Source organism: Panthera onca, chromosome X, assembly GCF_046562875.1.
Source record: "Panthera onca isolate mPanOnc1 chromosome X, mPanOnc1 haplotype 2, whole genome shotgun sequence".
Taxonomy (NCBI): Eukaryota; Metazoa; Chordata; class Mammalia; order Carnivora; family Felidae; genus Panthera; species Panthera onca.
This window is the reverse complement of record NC_138357.1, coordinates 127659804-127684871: the sequence shown is the minus strand read 5'-3', so window position 1 is coordinate 127684871 and position 25068 is coordinate 127659804. Positions and strand designations below refer to the sequence as shown.

At 43.5% G+C, this 25068-nt stretch overlaps 2 long non-coding RNA genes across 2 annotated transcripts in view; both read right to left on the bottom strand.

Annotated features, from left to right (window-relative positions):
- Positions 1-240: 240 nt before the first annotated feature.
- Positions 241-25068, bottom strand: part of LOC145713569 (uncharacterized) — a 45965-nt gene continuing 21137 nt past the window's right edge. The window contains exons 4-5 of the long non-coding RNA XR_014136635.1: positions 14180-14354; positions 241-1260 (exon numbers count right to left, since the gene is read on the bottom strand). This is a non-coding gene — a long non-coding RNA (uncharacterized LOC145713569). The remainder of the gene's footprint in view (positions 1261-14179; positions 14355-25068) is intronic.
- LOC145713570 (uncharacterized) lies at positions 16789-22618 on the bottom strand. The gene is made up of 2 exons (XR_014136636.1): positions 22185-22618; positions 16789-16839 (listed from the first exon to the last, which is right to left on the bottom strand). It is a non-coding gene; the product is annotated as an uncharacterized LOC145713570 (long non-coding RNA).

Genomic DNA, 25068 nt, shown 5'->3' with positions numbered 1-25068 from the left:
AAGGCGAAAACAAGTGCATGTGTACGTGGGGACTCTAAATCTGGTCCACTGGTTTTCTCAGAGTCCATTCGCAGGAGTGCTGTTGCTGGATAAAATCATGGTGTTCATTTTGGAGGTGTAGCTATTTTCTTAATTGTCCATCATAACCAAATTGTGGCTCTCCTAGGAATTCAAGAATGGTTGATCATCAGAAAATATATGAATATGACTCAATCCATTTACAGAATAAAGGGCAAAAAATACATCTTTAAAAATAGGTCGTTTATTTATTTGTTTATTTATTTATGAGACAGAGGGAGGCAGAATACGACCAAGGGAGGAGCAGAGAGAGGGGGAGACACAGAATCCAGAGCAGGCTCCGGGCTCTGAGCCATCAGCACAGAGCCCGACACAGGCCCCGAACCCACGAACCCCGATATCATGACTTGAGCTGAAGTTGGACGCTTAACCGACTGATCCCCCCAGGCGCCCCTAAAAATAGGTCTTTAAAGTATCTTCTCTCCCCCACCAGGAGACCATAATTTAGTCCATAACACTGTTGTAAAGGGATGTGGGAACGGGCTGTCCTGTTTCCTGGTTGAAAGTGATGCCATGGGCCAGAGAGGGAGAGTTAGAAGGTAAGTACATTGCTTTGGGAAGGTACCTGCACTGATTTCCGAGCCACACGGCTATAGCATAGACCTGGCATCTTTCAGACCTGTGTCTGAGGATGATGGTAACTTTCCTGGCCCAGAGTTTTCCAGAATCTGCAGTGTGTAACACTGAGCATCCTTCTGATGGGTTCATTTACTTGGCCTCGCTCGTTTATGTTACTGTTGGAGAAGTTTATGGATTCTTCCCTATCGTCACCTCCACGGAACGGCAGGAGAAGCCGAGTCTTGGCTTTCGTGTTCCTTCGAAAGTCAGCAGCGTTGTAAAATCTGTGTTTTCGCCCTTGAGAGAGCAGAGGAGGAACATTCCAGAACTTTACAGAAAATTGTGCCAGATGCAATCATGAGTGTCAGGTTCTTTGGCCTTTTGGCCCCAGAATAAGGTTTGTGAAAGCAAACTAAAATATAGGGAATACACTCTGGTTTTCTTTGTTTTCCCCAATATTGACCTTATTACTATGGTGTAGTTGAAAGCCCTCCTTGGGGTGCCTGGGTGGCTCGCTCCGTTAAGCATCTGACTGTGAGTCAGGTCATGATCTCGCGGTTCTTGAGTTCGAGCCCCGCGGCCGCAGAGAGAGAGGCGAACGCAGGATCCGAAGAGGGCTGTGTGCTGATCAAAAATAAATAAGCATTTTTAAAAAAGTACTCTTTATATTAAGTGCATGATTTCATAAAAGGGGAATTTCGACCTCAGATGTTTAGTTTAATGCGCTATATTTTGCATTGTTTTTCCTTAAAGAGTTAAGTTCTCATTTTATTCAAACATACATATATATTTCAGAAGCCATGAGAACTATATATATATATATAAATATGTGCTATGTATAGCTATATAGTATAATAATATATTATGTATAAGCATGTAGTACAATATATCTCATATAAGTACATATTTATGTAAATACAGATATAAAAATATATTTATATAATCTATAAATCTTTTTATATATAATTTATAACTTATATAATCTATAAATCTATATAACTGTATATAATAGGTTATATAAATATTTATATAATAGAATATATAACATACATATATAAATCTACATTCCTAAATGTACATATATATATATTCTTATATATATATTCTTAAATAATATCTAAATTAATTTGAAATACCTCAGTTCTCCATTTTATGCTATTATTATCATTCTTCTGTAACAAGTTGGAAACTTGAGGCCAGCTTTGTCGGTCTGTTTGTTTTTCAAGGTGCAGCAGTCACTGAAATGGCAAGTTTTCTGTCTTAAATACTGCATTTTCCCCCTAATCTGTCCAGTGACCTTTTTTGGAAAACACACATCCCGAACGAACGCCTTTGAAAGCCCGAGACAGCATCGTCTCGCTATGTTTTTTCAGTGTCCTTCGTCTGAGCCACTTAAATGTCTGTCAGGTGGCTCTAAGTGGAGGCACGTGCAAGGCCCGGATTCCCCGACCGTCAGAGTTGAAATCGCAGCCACATGGCACACAGGGGAAGGCGGGTCCACAGGGTGAGCCACAGGTAGGGGCTGTGGGTGATGAGCTCAGATCTGCAGCAGAAAAGCCTGTAACGAAACGTGAAATTGCAGCATCACACCTGTCGTGACAAGCAGCGGGCCCTTAGGGGACAGACCAGCTTTCCCGGGGATGCCACTCAAGGACGGGATTGTTGGTCTGGGCACAGAGGAGACATGCTGGTGGGTTTCCCTGCAGAGCCTCAGGAGCAAATACCACCAGCCGGACACCGTCCCCGTAGAGAACGGGCGCGTGTGGATGCCTGTAGGGTCCTCTTCCTACGGAGCCGGTGCAAGGAGGGCATTTACACGGCACGGATGGGGAGCACTGACATGATGTCGATTGTGCGTTCTCTGACCTAAGTCTCAGACACCCTGATTCGCCACGTCGTTGGGAATGTAACCAGAGTCTAGGAGTTGGCACGGAAGGATGGGAAAGAAGGATTTATGGAGATACATTACAAACGCCTGATGTTTGTAGTTACAAGGAAGCCTTTCTTAGAAACATGGAGTAGTTTTCTTGAACGGGAGACTTGTTATATATAGTGTATGTGTTCACGTCTGCCTCTCAATCTCTTATTTCTAAAAATTTGTGCCGACGGGAGCTCCAGTGACAGAATATGACTACTCGAACATTGCGGATGGAGGCAAGTCTTGCCCCAAATTCATGTGTGGCAGTCCTAACCTCTGAGACCTCAGGATGTGTCTATATTTGGAGGTGGGGTCATTTTAAAAGGGGATTAAGGTAAAATGAGGTCATCAGGATGGCCCCTGATCCCGTAAGACTGGGGTCCTTACAAGAAGAGGAGATCAGGACACAGACACGCACACAGGGATGACCACGTGAGGACACAGGGACAAGACGACCTCTACACGCCAATGAGAGAGGCCTCACGAAGAGCCAGCCTCCGCCCCTCCTGGGTCTCACACTCCCAGGCTCCCAAACCGTGGGAAACCAATGTCGGTTGTTTAAGCTTGTACTCCATCGTATTGAGTCATGGCACCCCAGGAAACTAATAGACACTATTCTATTTCTCAGTACAATTCTTGAACCCCTGATATTTCACCTAGAGAGGCAAACCTTGACCATATTCACCGGTATGCAAAATTTCTCTAATAAAGGGTCTTGCATGTTTGTGCATTAAATTTAAAAAGGGATGCAAAGAGAAACATAAAAGAGGTTTTGCATAGATTGTACTCTGCATATACTAGGGCTTTTGTGTGGCTTTCCTCCCCCCCCCCCCATTTTTAATGGGGTTATATGTGTTTTTATTACTGAGATGTGAGAGTTCTTTATATGTTCTGGACATAAATCCCTCATCAGATCCATGATCTGCAAATACTTTGCGAGGTTTAAACAGCTCTGATGTGCAGAAAACACTTCAGCCCCATTTCTGTGTCTAATTTAAACTGTAGTGAGCCATATAGTTTCTATTTAGCTATGGCTGAACTTTTCTGAACCCAGTTGGTCTCCTGAAAGCGTGACATTTTCCATAGATCTGCAGAGGTCTTGGGCTGACCTTGGGGTTAAAGTCTGCCATGGGATATATGGATCCTCTCTCTACACAGTTACTAACGAGAACAGAGAAGACGGAACACCACTGAAATATTTCTGTGATTTTTAAGTGTTCTCCTAAAAAGCTCTGATAGCTGTCAAGAATATTTTAAAAGATGGCATATTTTCTATAAACCAGACGTAGAAACATCACTGCCACAGGAAGACTGGGAGAATGAGGCTGGCTGACATTGATGTAGCAAATGATTGAAAGAATTGTTAGTTTATGTATACATCTGAGATATATATATATATATGTATAGTGAATATACAGAGCATACATACAGTATATACAGTGTTATATGTTACAATACTTTATGTGCTATTTTTACACTTAGCAAGTGCATAAACAATTGTTAGTATGTGTATCTGATACATAGAGTGTATATACAATGTATATAAAGTACAGTACTTTACATTTAGCAAGTACTTAAAGAATTGTTACTATATATATGTGATATACATGTAGTGTATATACAGTATATATATATATATATATACAGTATATATAAAGTACTTTATGTACTATTTTGACATTTAGCAAGTGCTTAAAGAATTGTTACTATATATATGTGATATACATGTAGTGTATATACAGTATATATATATATATATATATACAGTATATATACAGTAAAGTACTTTATGTACTATTTTGGCATTTAGCAAGTGCTTAAACAATTGTTACTATATATATGTGATATACATGTAGTGTATATACAGTATATATATATATATACATATATATATACAGTATATATAAAGTAAAGTACTTTACTATTTTGACATTTAGCAAGTGCTTAAAGAATTCTTAGTATATGTATCTGATATGTATATATCATATATATGTATATATAATATACACACATGTATAATAGTGTGATAGATAATAATTATGTTATAGTATATATCATATATTATGTAATTATTTTATATTATACTATTATATATGAATACACTACTATATATAATATGTGTAGTATGTACAGAATAATTTGTATAATATACATACAGAGTATATGTTTAATACCTATGTAATATATATATGTATATATAGTGTAGTCATTATTCCTGCTTGGATAGTCTATTAAATATTTTTTTCAATGTTTATTTATTTATTTTGACACGGAGAGGGGCAGGGAGGGGCAGAGAGAAGAAGAGAGAGAATCCCAAGCAGGCTTCGCACAGTCAGCACAGAGCCTGACGCGGGGCTCGACCCCATGAACCATGAGATCATGGCCTGAGCCGAAACCAAGAGGCAGATGCTCAACCGACTGAGCCACCCAGGCGCTCCAAGCCTATTAAATATTTAACAAAGCTGCTTGTGCATTATACATGATGGTGTAGGATTTACTCTTTCAGTTGAATATTGATAAGAAATGTACTTTACTTGGAAAATATTTATATTTCCCATCCTGTCCAATACCTGAGAGGGTAGAACACATTTTGGAAGGAATAATTAAGTAAAATATTGATAATTACCATGCTATTTTCATTGTTCCTCTATAGTAACTAAAGACTTTTGCAGCCAGAGGCATTTCTTTCCTATTCCTTCTCTCTCTGTCTCACACTCTCTCTTTTCTTCTTTCTTTCCTTCTTTCTCTCTTTCTTTTGCATTTTATTTTTATTTCATTTTTTTCCTTGAGATTTTGTTTTTAAGTAATCCCTATACCCAAAGTGGGGCTCAAACTCATGACCCTGAAATCAAGAGTCACATGCTCTACCCACTGGGCAAGCCTGGTATCCCTCAGGAGGCATTTTAATTTTTTTAAAGCATGTTTATTTTTTAGAAAGAGGGAGAGAGAGAAATAGAGCAGGGGAGGAGCAGAGAGAGAGGGAGACACAGAATCCCACGCAGGCTCCAAGGTCACATATTATAACTTGTTTTGTTTTGTTTATTTATTTATTTAAAATATTTATTATTTTTTACATTTTTTATTATTTGAGAGAGAGAGAGAGCAGGGGAGGGGCAGAGAGAGAGGGAGACCCAGAATCCGAAGCAGGCTCCGGGCTCCGAGCTGTCAGCCCAGAGCCCGACGCGGGGCTCGAACTCACAGACCGTGAGATCATCAGCCGAGCGGAAATCAACAGTCGGATGCTTAACCAAGGGAGCCACCCAGACGCCCTGCTAAGTTTCAAATTTCTGAATTGAGATGTCAAAGTACCTGGGTGTCTCTATGGAAAATCCTCCTCAACTTTAACCTGTGATAAACATTTCTTAATTGGAAAGGGGGACGCAAAGGCAGACTTCCGGCGTAAATTGATATGAACACGGCTAAAAAAAAAAAAAACAAAGAGAGAGAGAGAGAGAGCAAAAAAGATAAAGGGTGATCAGCTTGCCGTTGCAGCCATGAAGACAGAAAAGGGGAAATACTCGTTAAATACTTGTTAAAGCAACGGGATCTCAGCGTATTCCTAACCAATCTCAGAAAATATGTATCAGTAAGTGCCACCAATTATGAGGCAAGAAAATTACATGTTCTCAACATAAGAGAAACACAGGGTTTCCTACGTGGGCAAAAGTCCATCGTCGATCTTTTTAACAGTTTGTCCCTGTGGCCAGGAGGGATGCAAAGTCAGTCAACCGGAGTTGAAAATTAGGAATGGGCTGGGGGGCGCCTGGGGGGGCTCAGTCGGTTGAGTGTCTGACTTCAGCTCAGGTCACGATCTCGAGGTTTGGGAGTTCAAGCCCCACATTGGGCTTTGGGCTGACAGTGTGGAGCCTCCTTGGGATTCTCTCTCTCTCCCTCTCTCCGTGCCCCCTCCCCGCCACTCATTCTGTCTCCCCCACCCAGGTGCCCTGAATTTCATTTTTTTTAATGGCCAGAAACAAATAAGACACATCCATTTCTCAAAAAAAAAAAAAGCCGTTCTTTTCCAGAAGAGACAGATACATGGCAATCATCTGCTTATGGCTTTTTATCATGGCCCCTGAGGTGATGCAAGTCCCTGGGTTGCTTGGTTTTTTTTTTAAGTCCTCAATGTCGAACTCGAACTCAGAACCCCAAGATCAACAGTCTCACACTCCAGGGACGGAGCCAGCCAGGTGCCCAGCAACTGGGTGTCTGATTCCAGTTTTTCTCTTCTGGAAAAGAATGGATTTTTTTTTTTTTTTTTTTTTTTTTTTTTTGAGAAATGGATGTGTCTTATTTGTTTCTGGCCATTAAAAAAAAATAAAATTCACGGCACGTGGGTGGGGGTAAGCACCTAGCTATTGATTTCGGCTCAGGTCGTGATCTCACGGTTCGTGAGTTCGAGCCCGGACTCAGTTCTGTGCTGACAGCTCAGAGCCTCCTTGGAATTCTCTCCTTGTTTCTCTGCCCCTCCCCTGCTCGTGTGAGCTGTGTACCCAGAGGACGTCTCATGTGTGATCGTGTCCCCAACAGGCAAACCCACGGACACAGATATCAGATTCATGGTGGCCAGGGGCTGAATGGTGGGGGGTGAAAGTGTTGATTCCATCTACCACGGGTGAAATATAGTGCAACATTAGCTCGATATGTGTCCATTAAAGCTACCACTTGGGGTTCAAGGTGCTTTTATGTTGAAACATAAGATATCTAGTTCGCTCTTCCAAAGGTGTTACACTAACATATTTTTTCACCTGGGAATGGGAACAATTTGACCTTTGCGTCATCCTATTTTCGGAATTGCAACATATATGGAAAGTTGCCTGTTCAGTTTCGCTCTGCGTCCTGATCCTCTCCAGGGAGAGACTTCAGAATCTGCAATTAACCTCCCAGAGGCCCAGGTCAGCGGGTGAAGACAAAAGGGCATAAATAGAAATGATAAGGTTAGACGTTTGCAAAAAATCGTGGAACGGACAACCAGATCCCAGACTTTGGTCCCACACGACTATCCCGAAGGTTTTGCAGAGAATTTCTGGTAAATGTAATCAATGTACTCACTCTGTAATAAAGATTCTTGCCATTAAAACAAGAACTCAGGGCCACCTGGGTGGCTCAGTCGGTTGAGCATCCGACTTCGGCTTGGGTCATGATCTCAGGTTCATGAGGTCGAGCCCCATGTCGGGATCTGTGCTGACAGTTAAGAGCCCGGAGCCTGCTTCGGATTCTGTGTCTCCCTCTCTCTCTCTGCCCCTCTCCACCTCATGCCTCTATCTCAAAAGTAAATAAACATTAAGAAAAAATTTTAAGTAAAATTCACAGTCAGATTGTTACAAAATAATTCTTCCGGCCTCCACTCTATCAGGCACAACTATCTGTATCAAATTCCGGGAATCCACACGGATTTCATACTTTGTCAGTATGTTGCATCCATTATTGTTTCCTGTGACCATCATCTTTCTTATTACGTGGTTGTCATTTAAAATGAGGTTTTAGATATCATCGAATTGCTACGATTGATGGATTCTATCTGGAAATGGCTTCGCAAGAGCCTCAGAGAGCCCAGGAGGTTGGAGTATTCCGTATTCCCGGACAGTTAATGACTACAAATTGGATCAGGTTATTGCCCTGCTTGGCGATGTTTTCGTAGGCACTTTCTTCATGAACTAATTGCATAGGCAAGCTCATTGGGAAGCGGGCATAGAAACAAGATAGCCAAGTCAACATTTTATGGATCAAAATCATATTCCCTGGCGAGAATCCACAATTAGGGTAGGTTTTACACGATACGGAAGTCTTGGAAGACGGGACCAGCTTTATCAACGTAAACATATGGTTAACTTTCCATCATACACAACCGAGCTATGTATTAACACCATGATCTGTGTATGGGGCAAAGACTACATTTCTAAGAGGTGTGTGTGTGTGTGTGTGTGTGTGTGTGAGAGAGAGAGAGAGAGAGAGAGAGAGAGCAGGGAAGGGGCAGAGAGAGAGAGGCACAGAATCGGAAGCAGGCTCTAGGCTCTGAGCTGTCAGCACAGAGTCCAACATGGGGTTTGAACTCATGAACCATGAGATCGTGACCTGAGCCGAAGTCGGACGCTTAACCGAATGACCGACCCAGGCACCTCGAAAGACCCCAAGAAGTGTCCTCCTTAATGCCCATCACCCATCTAGCCCATCCCCCCTCCCCTTCAGGAACCCTCAGTTCGTTTCCCATATTTAAGAGTCTCTTATGGTTTGCCTCCCTCTCTGTTTTTATCTTATTTTTCCTTCCCTTCATAAAGAAATTGGGAAAAGTAGAAAAAAAGCAATAAAAAATAGATTCTAGGGGTGCCTGGGTGGCTCAGTCAGTTAAGTGTTTGTCCAACCTTGGCTCAGGTCATGATCTCACGGCTCATGAGTTCAAGCCCCACGTCGGGCTCTGTGCTGACAGCTCAGAGCTTGGAACCTGCTTGGGATTCTGTGTCTCCCTCTCTCTCTCTGCTCCCTCCCCACTCATACTCTGTCTCTCTCTCAAAAATAAACATTAAAAAATTAAAAAATATATATTCCAAATTCAATGAGTTTGGAACCAATGCAAGAAAACTAAATGGACCTTTTGGGAAAGATGGTCTTTCAAGCAGACTGATGGGCAGGGCTGGGGACAAGGCGGGGAGGACACAGACAGGATCTCCAGCAGCCTTGGGACACCCGGCTTCCTTCCCGAGAGGGATCTTGGGGAGCACACAGTGTTATATGGGTACACCTGACCCCCACTTTCAGATCTGCGTGGAGCCCTGGAATCTGGGGCACATTTTCTCGCCTGCAGTCTGCAGCATACCCTGATTCCCTAATCTTGCTCAGCATAGGGAACATGTCCCTGGAAAGCAGACCCTGCCTGGTGCACAGGGATGCAGAGAATGGGGTTGGCATCACAGCACTCAGCCTCTTCCTGTAAACACGGCCCTTTTCCAGCTGCCTATTGAATCTGAGCTTTTCTAGAAAAAGTCAGTAAATAATAGCATGAATCGATGGGCTGCAGAGTGAGTCCTGTGTCTACGATGCTGGCTTTCATAGGTAACGGAGTTATGAGATCTTTATTCAGGGCAAGCAACACTTTGGTTCTGGGCCAGAGAAAGAAATTGCTATAACTGATATGTCAGGAGTAAAAATGAACGTGTAAGTACAGTGTCGACATCGAAACGCCCCGAGACCCACAGGGAGGGAACAGGGGGTTTAAGCCCATGATGATGGGGAAGCTTCAAGGATGTAGGGTTTGCATGAACAGCAAGGGGCACTGCAAAGGAGGTAAATGCGACCAGTTGTCCATGAGATGGGACGGGGTGGGGGATCACCGTGCAAGTGCCATCGGTCAGTTGATGAACAGGTTCCGGCCAGGATACCCTGGGAGACAGGATGAGTGGTGACCCCTTTGGAACATTGTAGGTGTTGATTTGGGCGGTGGGAGATGACGTTATACGGACATGGCTCTAGAGCCTGAGGTCCGTCAGTTAGCTGAGAGTCACTTTAAGCTAAAGGAGAGGACATCATGAAAAATGGATACACGGTGTGCTTGGGTGGCTCACTCCATTAAGCATCTGCTTCTTGATTTTGGCTGAGGTCATGGTCTCAGGGTTCGTGAGTTCGAGCCCTGCGTCGGACTCTGCTCTAACACCATGGAACCTGCTTGGGATTCTCCAACCCAGCTAGTAAGGGGAAGGGGCAGAGTTTGAGCCAGGACGGTAAAATTCAAGGCTCTGCTCTTAACTATGTTTTCTTTATCACCGTAAAGATGAACTGGGGACATGGCGGGGGGCAATTTACACAGTGTTTTATTACCTGTGCACAATTACTAGAAATCTTGCCGTGAGCTGTCCAGTGTTTCTACCAGGTCCCAAATTACAGAATTACTGTGTTCTTTAAATTACCAGGAGCTTTGAAAACATCTCAGGGAGTAGCAGTTGTATGCAGGCTTTCTTGAGTTTAGAGTAGACAACCCATCTTTTTAAAAATATTGAAAATTTTACTCAAAGTAATATTTCAGTCCTATTGAATACACTAAAAGCAAAAAAGGGAATCAGTACATTGAAAACCTGGAACAACGACTGATGTGTTGTGTTAACTAACTGGAATTTAAGTAAAAACTAAAACAAAAAGAAATAAAAAAGAGAGTGGATGTGTGTTGTAAGGGGAACAGAGCCTCCTACGGGTGTCCCCCTTGTGTGTCCGCTGGACAGGTGAGTTCACCTGGGATCCTCAGATGTGTGTTTTCCATATGCCTTCTGTGTAGATTGTACCAGCTCTCCACAGCTCCCTCACCTTGGATGTGACTTCCACAATAAGGTCTACGGAAGGGACAGGGGAGGGCGGGATTCCCCATCTCAGCTCTGTCTCTTCATGGCTGAGCATTTTGGGATCACATTCCCCCTCCCCTCGGAGCCTGCAGAGAATTTAAATGAGATAATATGGGACGCTAATGGGCATGCCCACAAACACCACTGGTTACTGTGGTTTGAAATACATTTCTACTTGCTGGGATGAGCCCCGGGTGTTATACGTAGGGGATGAATCATTGGAATCTACTCCTGAAATTGTACCACTGTGTGCTAACGATCTTGGATATAAATTAAAAAATGAATAGATACTAAAAAAATTTTTTTAAAGGAAAAAAATAAGGGGGGCCTGGATGGCTCAGTCGGTTAAGCGTCCGACTTCAGTTCAGCTCATGATGTCACAGCTTGTGGGTTCGAGCCCCGTGTCGGACTCTGGGCTGACAGCTCGGAGCCTGGAGCCTGCTTTGGATTCTGTGTCTGTCTCTCTCTCTCTCTGCCCCTCCCCTGCTTATGCTGTGTCTCTGTCTCTCAAAAATAAATAAACATTAAAATTTTTTTTTAATAAAATAAAAGAATAAAAAAAGAAAAAATAGAATATATTTCTGTATCTCTCTTCTGTCCCTCCTACAACATAAGCCACTGTCTGCGGGACAGACATTGGATATCCCTTAGATGCCTCCTTGTGGTTTCCTCCCATATTAGGAAACTCCCCCAAATATCTGTTCCTGACAGATCATAGCCGGCACTTACGAAGAGACACCAGACAGGTCGGGTGCTCTGAACACACGGGGTACAGAATTACACCAGTGCAGCAAGGTCCGGAGGCTCTCGGGGACGTCCTGTTTACTTTTCATAAAAAACATACAAAACTGTCACTGGAGGGAGCTTTTCACTCAGTAGGGAAAATGTCTATTTGGTTATTTAGAGATCTCTCGACTACATTCACTGCTTTTCTTTGTACTGCTTTTCTTTGCACTGTTTTTCTTTGTACCGAGTGACCGAAAAGGCAGGAATACGTGTCTGAATTAATTTAAATACTCAATAATATTTCAATCAGTATAATTCATTTTAATTATGTAATATCATTTATTTATACTTATTTAAGTTTTCTTTTTTTTTTTTGAGAGAGAGAGACAGAAGCAGTGTGAGTGGGTGAGGGGCAGAGACAGAAGGAGAGAGAGAGAGAATCCCAAGTGGGCTTTGTACTGTCTGCACAGAGCCTGATGCGGGACTCAGACCCATGAAGCCACGAGATTATGAGCTGAGCTGGGGTCGAGTCAGATGCTTAACTGACTGAGCCACCCGGGCACCCCATTTATTACTTATTGAATGATATCAATCATTTCATCTGAAATTAATTTTAATACTTTCTTGACCATTAATAGTACTTTAATTGTATTATTTTAGCGACTTGATCATTTAATTCAAGTATTAATTAATCAAAATATCTATTTTATACAATCTCCTCTATATTAGAAAATGCTTATGTAATATGGAAATTGTGAAATATGAAATTATAATTATGAAAATCCTTTGTAATGGCATTATTGATGGTATTAATGATTAAAATATTTACTTGTCTGTTTATCTTCTAACATTTTCTAAAATGTACAATTTAGCGGTATTAGGTCCTCCATTCACAAAGCTATGTAAGCATCACCACTACAGAGGAAAACATTTTTAATTGAAGGGGACATTGAAAAAAAAAACGAATATTTTAGGTTTTTTCAAAGTCAAAATTGCATTCGGTGATAATCAAATGCCGCCCTCATTAGCTTTCTAGTTGGTGAGATCTCGTTCGTGTCACACAAAGCCCATTCCTATGAGCCATCAGTGACCACGTGTCATGAATGTCCAAGGCCCATGACCAACGTCTGATTAGGAGGAAGGTGACCTAAGTCCCAACTTGTACCTGAAGTGAAGGACACGGAGGGCAGCTCAAAGTTCTCCTCTTTGGGGTGGCAGGAGCTGGGGTTTGATTTATCCTAGGATAGAAGTTCTAAGTTTGCATAATTCCTTAGGCCCAAGAGAAAGACGGCAGGATGTAGGAGAACATTCCATGCCTTGCCTCCCCCACATTGTAAGTTGTTGAAATTATCTCTGGGGAATACAATGGTCTACATGCTGCGTGCATATGAAGACATTTCTTCACAGATAAAAGCGGGATCGCCCACAGCGAGTGGCCTTATTAGGAGGTGCGATTTCCCAAGTGTCCCTTGACCTGCCTGGGAAGTTTTATTCAGAAAAAGGGCCATGAAAAAGTTTATTTTGAAAATCACACCCCACTAAGAAACGAGCGTATTTCCCAGAAAAGTGCTTCAGTGTTTGGGTTTACAAAGAGATGTATAAATTTATTTCTTGGTCTTATATTGGACACTGTTTTATGTGTCTCATCTTGCTTCAGGATACATTAAAAAGTAATGAATGCCTTTAAAATTCGAATGTAGTGAATTAAAAGACACTGGAATTGTATAGCTATTGACTTTTAGCTTTTATGTGCTGATTCCCGGCAATTAAACTTTCCTCATTTGACCCTGTTCTAAAGGATTAAACAATGAAATGTAATTGTGTGAAAACGTTATAACATTAAAATACATAGAAAATATCAAATTATTAAGATATGTTTCATATTTTCTGAAGTTGCTTTTTTCCCTAAAGTATACTAAAATCTATTAAAAGGAAAAGATATAACACAAATTCTAGTTCCTACATATTAAATCTTATAACTTGAATTATTTAAGTAAATTTGTGAGTTTCAATCTATGTTTTCAAAATGAAATTTCATCTACCATTTAACCTTCTCCTGGTGGCTAAAATAAGGAATAATAATATATATTATGTGTATATATTATAACATATAGGTTATATATTACGTATATACAACATATACTTTATATAGTATATATACTAGTAAACAATATTAAAAAACCATTATATAGTGTGATACATATATGTATTATGCATATATGCATGTATCCTTATGCATATATTGTTATGCAAATACATATGCACAGCATTATGCATATACAAATACGTGTTATATCACTATATCACTATGCATATAGATATACACACCATTATGTACATATGCAAACACATATCATCATGCACACACATACAGCACCATTATGCATATATAAATACCTATAACATGCAAATACGTATATGCACATATGTATCAAACCTTTGATATGAAATATAAATGTTTAAATATTGAGATCGCTATATATGTCTAGCACTGCGTGCATATACATATTTTCCATGTAATACATATGGAACTACACATGCATGACTTTTTGAAATATTGTTCTATGCTTACTGTAACACATTTGTCGGTGGCCTTGCCAGCTTTCGTGAACACCCCATGAATCAGGGACAACATCTGTAGCCACAATTTGGAAGACGCAGAGAAGAGATTAGCGCATGCTTGGCGGTGCTGGGGAATGATGTTTTTTACTCAACAATCTTCTGCATCGGGACTTGGCAAGCTTTTTCTGTAAAGAGCCAGAGAGTAAATATTGTCAGCTTCAGCCTAGGAGGTAAAATCGAGGATATTACGTGGGTGTTTATACAGCCTTTTGTGGTGCAGCCATCTACCGGTGGAAAAGCCGTTCCTAGCCATGGCTTGCACACGCTCATTCTGTAGTCGCTCTGGGAGGAAGTGTTTGAGAAATTAATGCATTTTTTCACTCACAGAAGCAATTCTGCAACTCAAATCTGTCCACGCCTCAAAGCAGCGTCTGCCTTAGCAAGAGCAAGGCTGTAACCCACAGACCTTGGGGCCATTAGCATAAGTCACCTTCGAGTTCAGGAACATAGGTCAATTCTTGGGGAAGTTTCTGGGGACATGAAAGGTGTTAGTTGTGGGAACAGATAGTTCAGGCTGCATTTAGTCTCTGCCAGAGGTGAGACCTAAATCTTGCATGACAGGGTGTCCAATGTGTCCCTTATTAACTCTGTGTGTTTATTGGTTGACTTGTGTCTGTGATACAGGAGACCCTCGGCAGTAGGGGCCCCAGGTCAGGGACCTGCACTGTCCAGGTGTGTTGACCGTACTGCATGAAGGGGTTTAGGAGCATAAACCACAGTTACAAATATTCTTGTGTCACTGTTCCCTGGCTCTTAATTGTGTCTAAATTTCTGCTTCACGCATTAAACAAAAAACAAAAAACAAAAAACAATATCTAAAATGAGACACCATGGGGCACCTGGGTGGTTCAGTCGGTTAAGCGTCCGGCTTCGGCTCGGGTCATGATCTCATGGTTTGTGAGGTTGAGCCCCGCGTCAGGCTTTGTGCTGACAGCTCGGAAGCTGGGGCCTGCTTCAGCTTCTGTGTCTCCTTGTCTCTCTGCCCCTCCCCTGCTCATTCTCTGTCTCTCCCTGTCTCAAAAATAAATACACATTAAAAAAATAATAAATAAATAAAATGAGACAGGACTCCCTCATGGTAGCTCTGAAGAGTAATGAGATAGCACGAGAGCCTTTTTCTGTCCCCGAGCAAAGAGGACCTGTGACTTCACATAAGTTTTGGAGATTGAGAATGTCAAGGAGGCAGCAGCAAAGTAAGAGTTGATATTCCACAGTGAGATTCAGGGAGATTTCCAGAGAGGAGAGAGCAATGAACTTGGGGGCTGGTTCCCGTATCAACTCCTGGTATCTAGGAAGCCCTCAGTGGATGTTTTCCCAATCAATCCATCAATCAAATATCCATCAATCAATGCATGATAGATAAGACCGTAGATGTAATCTCACTGGTAAACGTGCAATCGCATAAATGATTCGAGCGGGGGAAATGCACACTGATCTATACTCCAGGACATGATATTTATTGGTGGCATGAATTGGTGTCTGGAAGGTTGTGCCGTGGCCTTGGTGAGGAGCCAAAAGCTATGAGATTTGGCATTGCCAGAGAGGGGGAAGAGGGGCAGATATAAGTGGGTTTTAAGGGTGAGCTGATTTCCCAGGGCCGGGCCATAACAAAGTACCACAATCAAGGTGTCCTGCTTCCCCCTTCTCATAAGAGCACCGGTCATATGGGGTTAGGGGCCACCCTATTCTGGTATGACCTTATCCTAGATTCCACCTGCAATGACCCAATTTCCAAATAAGGTCACATTCTGAAGCCCTGGGGTTGGGACCTCAGCATATATTTTTTGCGGGAAAGCACACAGAGAGGGTAACCAACCACACCTTTTGGTAAATAACACGGCATGAAAAAAGAACCGATTTCAATGAGTCACAAGTCGTCCCGAAGCCTCTTAGTGGGGTCTAGATGGCCTTGATCTTAACTGAAAAGGAAAAGAGCAGGACAACCTTATGGCTTGAACCCACTGGGTTTATAATGCCTGGGAGTTATTGAGGAAAGATTTGGCTACAGGCAGTTGGACATAGGAGAACTCACGTGTGCGGTGTGATCTGGTCAATAGAACGGATTTACCTCCTCCGGGAAGTGCGTTATTGCACGGCACAGAGGTAGGATAACAACGTGAGGCTGACTTATGTGCTGCTGGGAACGTCTCCAAGGCACACAGGTGTTTGTGACCAAAGCAGTGTGCGTGATGATGTGCAGAATGTATTAACATCATCGTAAAAACAAGATGTGTGTGCAAGGTACAGTACGGACTGGCTTGTGTATTTGCAGAAAGTCCTGGGATGAAAATACAAGATGGTAAAAGCCTAAGCAGAGTTTTGGAGGTGTACTGAACACCACTTTGACCCCCTGGAATTCAGCACTGTTTTATGGTATTATTTTAAAACAAACAGCTGGTTTGAATGTGGGTATTGGCCTTGCATTTGGGTTGACACGTCGTGGAATGGTTGTTCTGAGCGTTTCTGCACATCACTGTGTGGTGTTTCGCAGGTGGAGGCTGAGATAGAATCATTTGGGGGCAAGGTGTGTGGAGGCCAGTTTCCCTATCGTGACACATCTGACTTCAGTCCGTGATGCACAGAGTCTAACCATATGGCACGGTGTCTCTCCTGGAAGGAAAGGAGACAGATAAGCTCTTGGAACCAACACCCAGCATTGCAACGGGTGAACCCTGTTAACAGAAGAGAGAACAATAATGTGAACGGTCCAGAAAATATACCGAGAAGTAATATTGCTTGTGTGGGTAACAGCTTTTGAGCTGTGAGTGGTTCTCTTCTGACTTGGCTATTTAATGATCCACGTTGCTCTTTACATGCAAGAGAGACAGACCATTAGCACACCCTGTTGGGAAGTGAGGATACAGAGAGGTCCAATTTTACAGCACATTGGTTTTCAGCCAGGACGGCCGATGTGACAGTGGGCTTTACGGGAGTCATTTATCTTTGAGGCTTTCTTGGAGCTGGTCCATAACTGCATAGACTTGGTTTAGCCATGCAAGCCGTCAAAGGCGCTGGCATCTCCAATGCCTCTGGAAAGTGTATTATAGTAAATGCAGTTTAAGAGGCTGTCTGACAACCTCCTGAGTAGATGCTCCGTGAGAGCACAGCGCTCACTCCTGCAAAAGAAGAACTCAAGAATGTCGTGCCTTCGTTATGGTGAGGCCGAGAACCGACGGTGATATCATTTGGATTGGGTGTAGTGAACAAGCACATGCGAGTTTTATTTGCCCAAAGTTACCATTTCTCACCGTGGTTTTAATTTAAATGTATGCTTAAAAAACAAAGTCTTGGGGCTCCTGGGTGGCTCAGTCAGTTAAGCGGCCGACTTCGGCTCAGGTCATGATCTCGTGGTCCGTGAGTTCGAGCCCCGCGTCAGGCTCTGTGCTGACCGCTCAGAGCCTAGAGCCTGTTTCGGATTCTATGTCTCCCTCTCTCTGACCCTCCCCCATTCATGCTCTGTCTCTCTCTGTCTCAAAAATAAAAACGTTAAAAAAAAATTAAAAAAAAAAAAAACGAAGTCTTTAAATAGCAGGAAAGGAAGGCATATTAAAGATGTACATCATGTGTCTAAGAACATAGGCAATCCCCCCACTCATTTACAGGTGTGGATTACAGATGCATCTGAAGTTTGAAAGGCATACAAACAGGGCAGAAATTTGACTTCTCCAAGACCCGGCCGTTACCAGAAGCAGAAGGCAGGGGGTGACAGGAGATTGCAGAGGTGGAAACACGCAGGGTAGGCTTCTGATAGACTTTGAATTGAAGATTATATAGGCCCCTCGTGTTCTACCGACATTTGTATGAGGAAGCACTCCACGGTCTAGTGAGGAATCCAAGCCACAGATGGGATAAATCGCCAGGTAAATCTCTTAGCATTTCATATTATGATCTTGTTTCTAAACCACCGCTGTTCACACTGTTTATGGATTTCTTCGGTTAAATCTCAAAATTACCCCAAATGCAAACCCACAAAAAAAAACCCACCTACAATGAACAAATATTAATAAGTTTATGTTCTTGACAGTTTTTAGATGTTTGTTTTGAAAGGGCTGGAAGGGCAGAGAGAGAGAGAATCCCAAGCAGGGTCCATGCTGTGAATGCAGAGCCCATATGGGGCTCCAAATCATGAACCGTGAGATCATGACCTGAGCCAAAATCAAGAGCCAGACGTTCAACTGAATGAGCCACCCAAGAGCCCCTAAAACATATTCCATATATATATATATATATATATGGACCTTGTCCATAATAATGGAAGGATAATTAATGGAGGGCATATTACAACATATGCTAATTTTGGGGTCGTGGTGTGGGTTGAATTATGTTTCCCCCAAAAAAGATATGTGAAATCCTAACATCCTTACCCCCAGTCCTCGTGAATTCAATTTTATTTGGAAATAAGGTCTTCATTTAATAATGAAGTTAAGATGCCTTCATTAGGGTCGACTCTAATCCGATATGATTTATAAAAAAGGGAATTTTAGACATAAAGACAAATTTCGGAGAGAAATATCATTAGGCTTATCATTAGGCTTTGTGGAGGGTGTTATATATTCCTCAACTAGTAAGAGTTTTGCGAATGTGCCAAAATCCAGTGAAATCAAAACAAAAACAAAACACGCTAATGAATGGACAATTAAGACTTGGAATCACATTCCGAAGTAATTCTCCATTTCTGTCAGTATTCATTAGAATTAAATTTTAACGTGGGCTCCAGCCTGACTCGGAAGGTACAGAGGAATGCTTCCTGGCTGGGTCGCGTGGAGGAAAAGGCTGGCATCGTCCCCCCGAAGGTGGCAGAAGGTAGGAGACCTCAGAGACTGTTTACAGGGAACGTATTTCCACACTCCCCGTCGCTGCATAATTCAAACCCACTCTGCTCAATTGGATATTTTAATCTTTAAAGTGAAGAGGAAAAATATAACCTTTTAGAAGCAAATCTTCAGGTGGGAACGTTAACGTGTTTGCCTGAAAAGCCATCCATTTTTGCTGCGGCAGGCAATTTGTGGTGGGAAATCATTTTCATCTCAGCCGGGAGATTGGAAAATAAACGTGTCAATGGGGGTTTTTCACAGGGAGTTCTAGAGGTGGGAGGCGGCCGTGGTGGGAAACAGGATGATATTTTGTCACCCGGACCTCATCTGCATGGGATGTGTTTTGGGCTTTGTGACCTGAAGCTCTGTGGCTTGTGTCTGAATCAACACCAATCTTCCAACAAATTTAAATTCCAGTTTTGCGCAAACATTTTTCTTAAATGGGCCCAAATTGCTCTAAACTGTTCAAATATAAATGGTAATCAGTTTATTTCAATGTGAAAGGAGTTAGTGTTGACCTGTAGGCATCCCAGCTTCGAGGGCTGTTATCAGAACACAACTGTGAGTCCACTGAAGGTCGGTAAGGCTGGCGATTTTGGTCACTACAGTGTGAGACACGGTGCCATTTGGTGGATCTCTTCCTGGAGGTATCCATTCGCCTATGTGTAAATGGAATAAATACTACTTTCCCTGCTGGGCTCAGTGCGTGTGCATAATTTGCTGTGGCACAAAGATTTCTCTAACGTCATGTAGAAACCTCTTTCGTACCCACCTTACTAATTAACGGTCTGAAATATGTTGAGAACATAGGTCCTAGTCAAGCTTTGAGAAGCACTCTGGTGTCTCCAGGGCATGGCTCTCAGGCTTTTAACCAGGATGGTCTTTGAGCTCACGAACATCTACCTGGGGAAAGTGAACGTCACCAGCAGGTGGGTTTGCACGGAGGGTCCCGCGTAGGGGGAAGTAGGAAGACGTTACTGTCAACCTGCAGACTCTTTGATCCCCAGGGCAAGCCGTTTCACGGTTTTCTAAGATTTAACGGTCTTCGTTGTAAAACAAAACAAAACAGAACAAAACCAAAAGCAGGTATAGTATCAGGATGTGCCTTAGACAGCTGAATGGCTACCATGATATGTTATTATTTGAGACCGCTCTTCTGAATTCATTGAGGAGAGAGCTGGTCAGGATGAGTCAAGGGCTCTTCTGAGGCACATGTGTAAATGTGCTGCCCACCAGGACTGAAGTTCAAGTTAACGCTAACTAGCCGGGGAGGATCCGGAACTTTCTGACCAAGAGCCGATTCCAAGGCTGAATCATCTTCACAGCAGGTACAGGACAGAACAACTCTCTCTCTCTCTCTCTCTCTCTCTCTCTCTCTCTCCTTCTCAAGTGGAGATAAGAATTGGCAGATAACAGTATTCCAAATTTCTGAAAACTGAAACCTTCCTCTTGTGTATGTGTGCGTGTGCCTAAGACTTAAGTTTTTTTTTGTAAACCAGGGTTTTGGGGGTACACGGGCGACTCAGCTGATTGAGCATCTGACTCTTGATTTGGGCTCAGCGTGGGGCTCCGTGCTGAGTGTGGATCCTGCTTACAATTCTCTTTCTCCTCCCTCTGCCCCTCTCCCCTGCTCACACTGGTGCTCTCTCTCTCAAAATAAAAAATAAATAAAATAAAAAAGTAAAATCTTAAGGAAAAAAAAAGCAGGATTGGGTTCACTGCAAAAATTGCAAGGGAGGTACGGAGAGCTGCTATGTTCCTCCTTCTGCCCCACATGCCCACGGCGTCCCCCGTTACCAACTTTTCTCACCACGCGGTGCTTTTTTTAAACAGGGATGAACCTACACCGACAGCTTAGAATACCCCAAGTCCTAGTTTACATCAGGATTCACGCTTGCTGTGCCTTCTGTGGGTTTGACGGATGTATGATACGCATCTGTTCTGTCTGTCCATCTGCTGTCCCCCCGTCCCTGGAGACCCCCGATCAATCTGTTTACCATCTCCATAGTTCTGCCTTGTCCAGGATGTTGGACTTGGAACCTGTCTCCTCGTGTTCTGAATTTTTTCCCTTCCAAGATTTTATTTAAATCCAAGTTAGTTGACATAGAGTGTAGGGTTAGTCTGAGGATCCTAATATTTTGAAGGAGGAATGATTGAAAGCATGGAGGCAAAGACAGGACCAGGAAATGCCTTGAACACAGGTGTCCTTTTATATAAAAAAATGTTTTCAGGGGCACCTGGGTGGCTCAGTCAGTTAAGCATCTGACTTCGGCTCAGGTCATGGTCTCACGGTTCGTGGGTTCGAGCCCCACATGGGGCTCTGTGCTGACGGCCTGGAGCCTGCTTCCGATTCTGCATTTCCCTCTCTCTGCTCTTCCCCCACTGAAGCTCTGTCTCTCTGTCTTGCAAAAATAAATACGCATTAAAAAATGTTTTCAGGGGCGCCTGGGTGGCTCAGTCGGTTGAGTGTCCAACTTCGGCTCAGGTCATGATCTCATGGTTCGTGAGTTCAAGTCCCGCGTCAGGCTCTGTGCTGAGAGCTCAGAGCCTGGAGCCTGTTTCAGATTCTGTGTCTCCCTGTCTCTCTCTGACCCTCCCCCATTCATGCTCTGTCTCTCTGTCTCAAAAATGAATAAACGTTAAAAAAAATGTTTTCATATCCACAGTGACTAGCACAATGTATGGTATCTATTAGACATTTCACATACAGTTAATAAAAAATATTGTATGGCAAAGTGGTGTGGGAATTGGAGAATGTTTCAAAACTCCACACATTTGTAAAGACGTATGCAACATCGTACAGAGTCTGTCCCACCTCTGCTGTGAATAGAAAGGCTGTTCTTTATGACGTGAAACGTGAGACATTCAGGAACAGGTCCTTCCAATATGTACTGTTTTGCCAGTGGCCGTCCAACGCAGCTTTCTAATTCACCAGATTCATTGCTCTTGTCATCACAGACACGATGATTTTTCATTAGCGCCTTCACCAAGGTCTACGTGTGAACATAGCGCTTAGTTAACTCATGAGAAGCTGGAAATGGATGCCTTCCCGTTTGGCCGTTTGCCAGGATGAGTACACGATTGGCATGTGATCGTGGGGTTCGCAAACATCTGTCTCTTTTGAGACCACACGGTACCTACCGTTGGCTGTTGGGTCAGTGACCAAGACTCCTTTCCAGATCGTCACCACAGTTAGGATAAAGTAGCAAGGGCTTCTGACTGTCGAGCACATTTGACACTTAGGTAAGCATTCCGCTTGGTAATATAAAATGCATCAGTCCTTTTAAACAGATGGCCTGGGAGAATGTCTCTGAGTTTACATTCGAAAAAATACGTTCCCTGCAAAGTTCCCAGGCACATTTCCCAAAGTGGGAAGATACTGGATCTGAACTGACAGGCAACAGAGGTCTCCCGTCCCTGCCTTAAGATTGCTTTGGAGCCTGGCTCCCAGCCACGTCCGTGATCTCTCCCGAGACAGACCCGATGAAGCAGAGGAACGTGGCACTGAACCCCCAAACAGCAGAGGCCTGTGAGAGTGGGGGCTTTCCCCAGTCAACATTATGCAAAACGCACCCTTGGATCCCATAGGCACGTACGGAAAATTAAGGGTCAACATGTCAGTGGAAACGGCACAGGCACCTTGACCAAGCACGATGCATGTAAAAGAAGGAGGGACTGGACACCCAGGGCCCCTAAAGCAAAGAGCTCTATCAAACAAGCATGTCTATCAAAGCACATGCACACCGTGTGTGATGAGCACCCTGCCCGGCTCATCTGTTTTAATGGCAGAGGGAGCTCAGTGGCACCAGGGGATCTGGCACCTGCAGTTTGCTGCTGTCTCCCGTTCACCAGACGGAAAGGTCCCCCTTCCCCCATTTGTCTCCCCCTGAGAACTCGCACCCACCCTTCAAGGCTCAGCAAATGTATGAGCTTCCCAGGGAAACGTTTTGTGAAATTTGGTGTCCCACAGGTGGTTACGTGGCTCTCCCAAACTGTGACCCATAGCGTGCTGTGTCTTTTGCATGTCACAGCCTGTAACTCCTGCCCTGAGACAGCGGTCTCCCTGCAATGCAGGTAGGAACAGCCCCAGCCTCCCCCCCGACCCCCTTCCTGTGCATGGGAGAAGCTCCCCTTTTCCTGGCCGCCATCATGAATCTCCCTATGTTTCGGGTGTGCCCTGGGACCAACTTGGCTCGTGGAGAGCTTGCACAGGTACGAGGTGTTGGGCCCCTTCATGGTACATTGAGGAGCGTTGAGTCTGGCCTGTACCCACTGGCTGCTCAGAGCTAATGACACGCAAGTGCATGCTTGTTTCATTGAAGCACAATTCACGTAAAATTAACGGGTCAAAGTGTGCAACTCAGCGGCACACTGAATGTGCTCACCAGAGTGTGCCATGTCACCACGGTCTGGTCCCAGGACGTTTTTATCCAGCTCCAGAGGAAACACGGTGCGTGCTAACCAGATGCTCTGTATTTCCCCACCTCCCGCAGCCCCTGGAGACCATGACTCTGCTTTCTGTGTCCGGGTCTGCCCGTTCCGGACAGTTCTTATCAATGGATGTACGGCGGGTTCGTTTTAGCACAATAATTCCACGAAGGATCAGGCCACTGTGCCGATAACTGTACCGCAGAGTGAAATGCAGGCACGGAGGCGTTCTGAGACCTCAGAAACAGAGAAGCCACCCGCGATGCAGGAAAACTTGAGATCCGCACCATTAACTGATTGTGGGACATGACCCGGCCCGCCATCGATATTCCCGCCAGCCTGAGCAATACATATACCATGTTGGCTTCTCGTGTTCAAAAATCATCAGATATTGTTGCCTGAAGGTGGGAAAACGAGCAACGAATTCTTCCTCTTGTATGTTCTTGGGTCAGCTCGCGTCTTGGGTCAGATGCTCGCGTCTGTTTCTGATTTCTGCCTTTCCTTTGGCTTCCTTTAAACCCCAAGTACTGAACAAAGACGTATCCTCCAAGGAAGGTGTTTCATTGGGAGGGACGTTGTATAGCTATGTTCTCACACTGGCAAAGTCCCAATCAGGCAGGTGTCTCTTGGGTCGTCTTTGCACTTCGCCAGGTTTGAAAAGAGGGAACCAACCCACAGGCAGGTTTACCATACAACACAGAGAAGTTTCTTCAAGAAGTTTCCTTAATGCGAGCACAGCAACGATGCATTATTTCACAAGGGTAAGGCTTTCTTTACGGGGGAAAAAAATCCCCTTGGGGCGCCTGGGTGGCTCAGTCAGTTAAGCCACCGACTCTTGACTTCGGCTCAGGTCATGATCTCACAGTTCGTGAGTTTGGGCCCCGTATGGTGCTCTGTGCAGACAGCTCTGAGCCTGCTTGGGATTCTCTCTCTCTCTGCCCCTCCTCTGTTTACACACTCTCTCTCAAAATAAACAAATAAACATTAAAAAAAAAAAAGAAAAAAAACCCATCTGGAATGTGGAACTTTGTATGCAGAGGACAATAATGTCGAGCCGTGAGCTTATCTGTCTTTTATTTTCATTTAGCCAAGCACCAAGTGTTTGGAGGGATGGGAAGAAAAAGTAATCTAAACAATAAAAAATATCAAGTTGACCTTTTACTGAGTACCCATCTCTGCAGCCCAAGGCAACAAGCTACATGGAGTTTCTTTTCATTAAACGAAATTATTCTATCGTATGAAACCGTCACCTTCATATTCATTTAACCTTTCTGATGGTTTTCTTGCCTGGGAGGCGTGCAAGAGGAAATGCCGAATGCAGAGAAAAAGGAAGAGGTTTTAAACTTCAACATAAAGCAACTGGCAGAGGGGTTTGATGTTCCTGTGGACGGGCCAAGAGCCCAGTCATGTTATGGTGGAAAGCATGGCTTTCTCCACCCTGAAACGAATGATGGCTTGGCAGTGTAAAGACTCTTAAAATAATGGTCCTCCTATGCTTCGGACAGAGGGTCTCCACTGCGTTGCACTCAACAGCTGAGACGCTAGAGGTCTTTCAGTGTTTTTAAAACAATGAATACGCTGACTTTCCCTGTGAAAG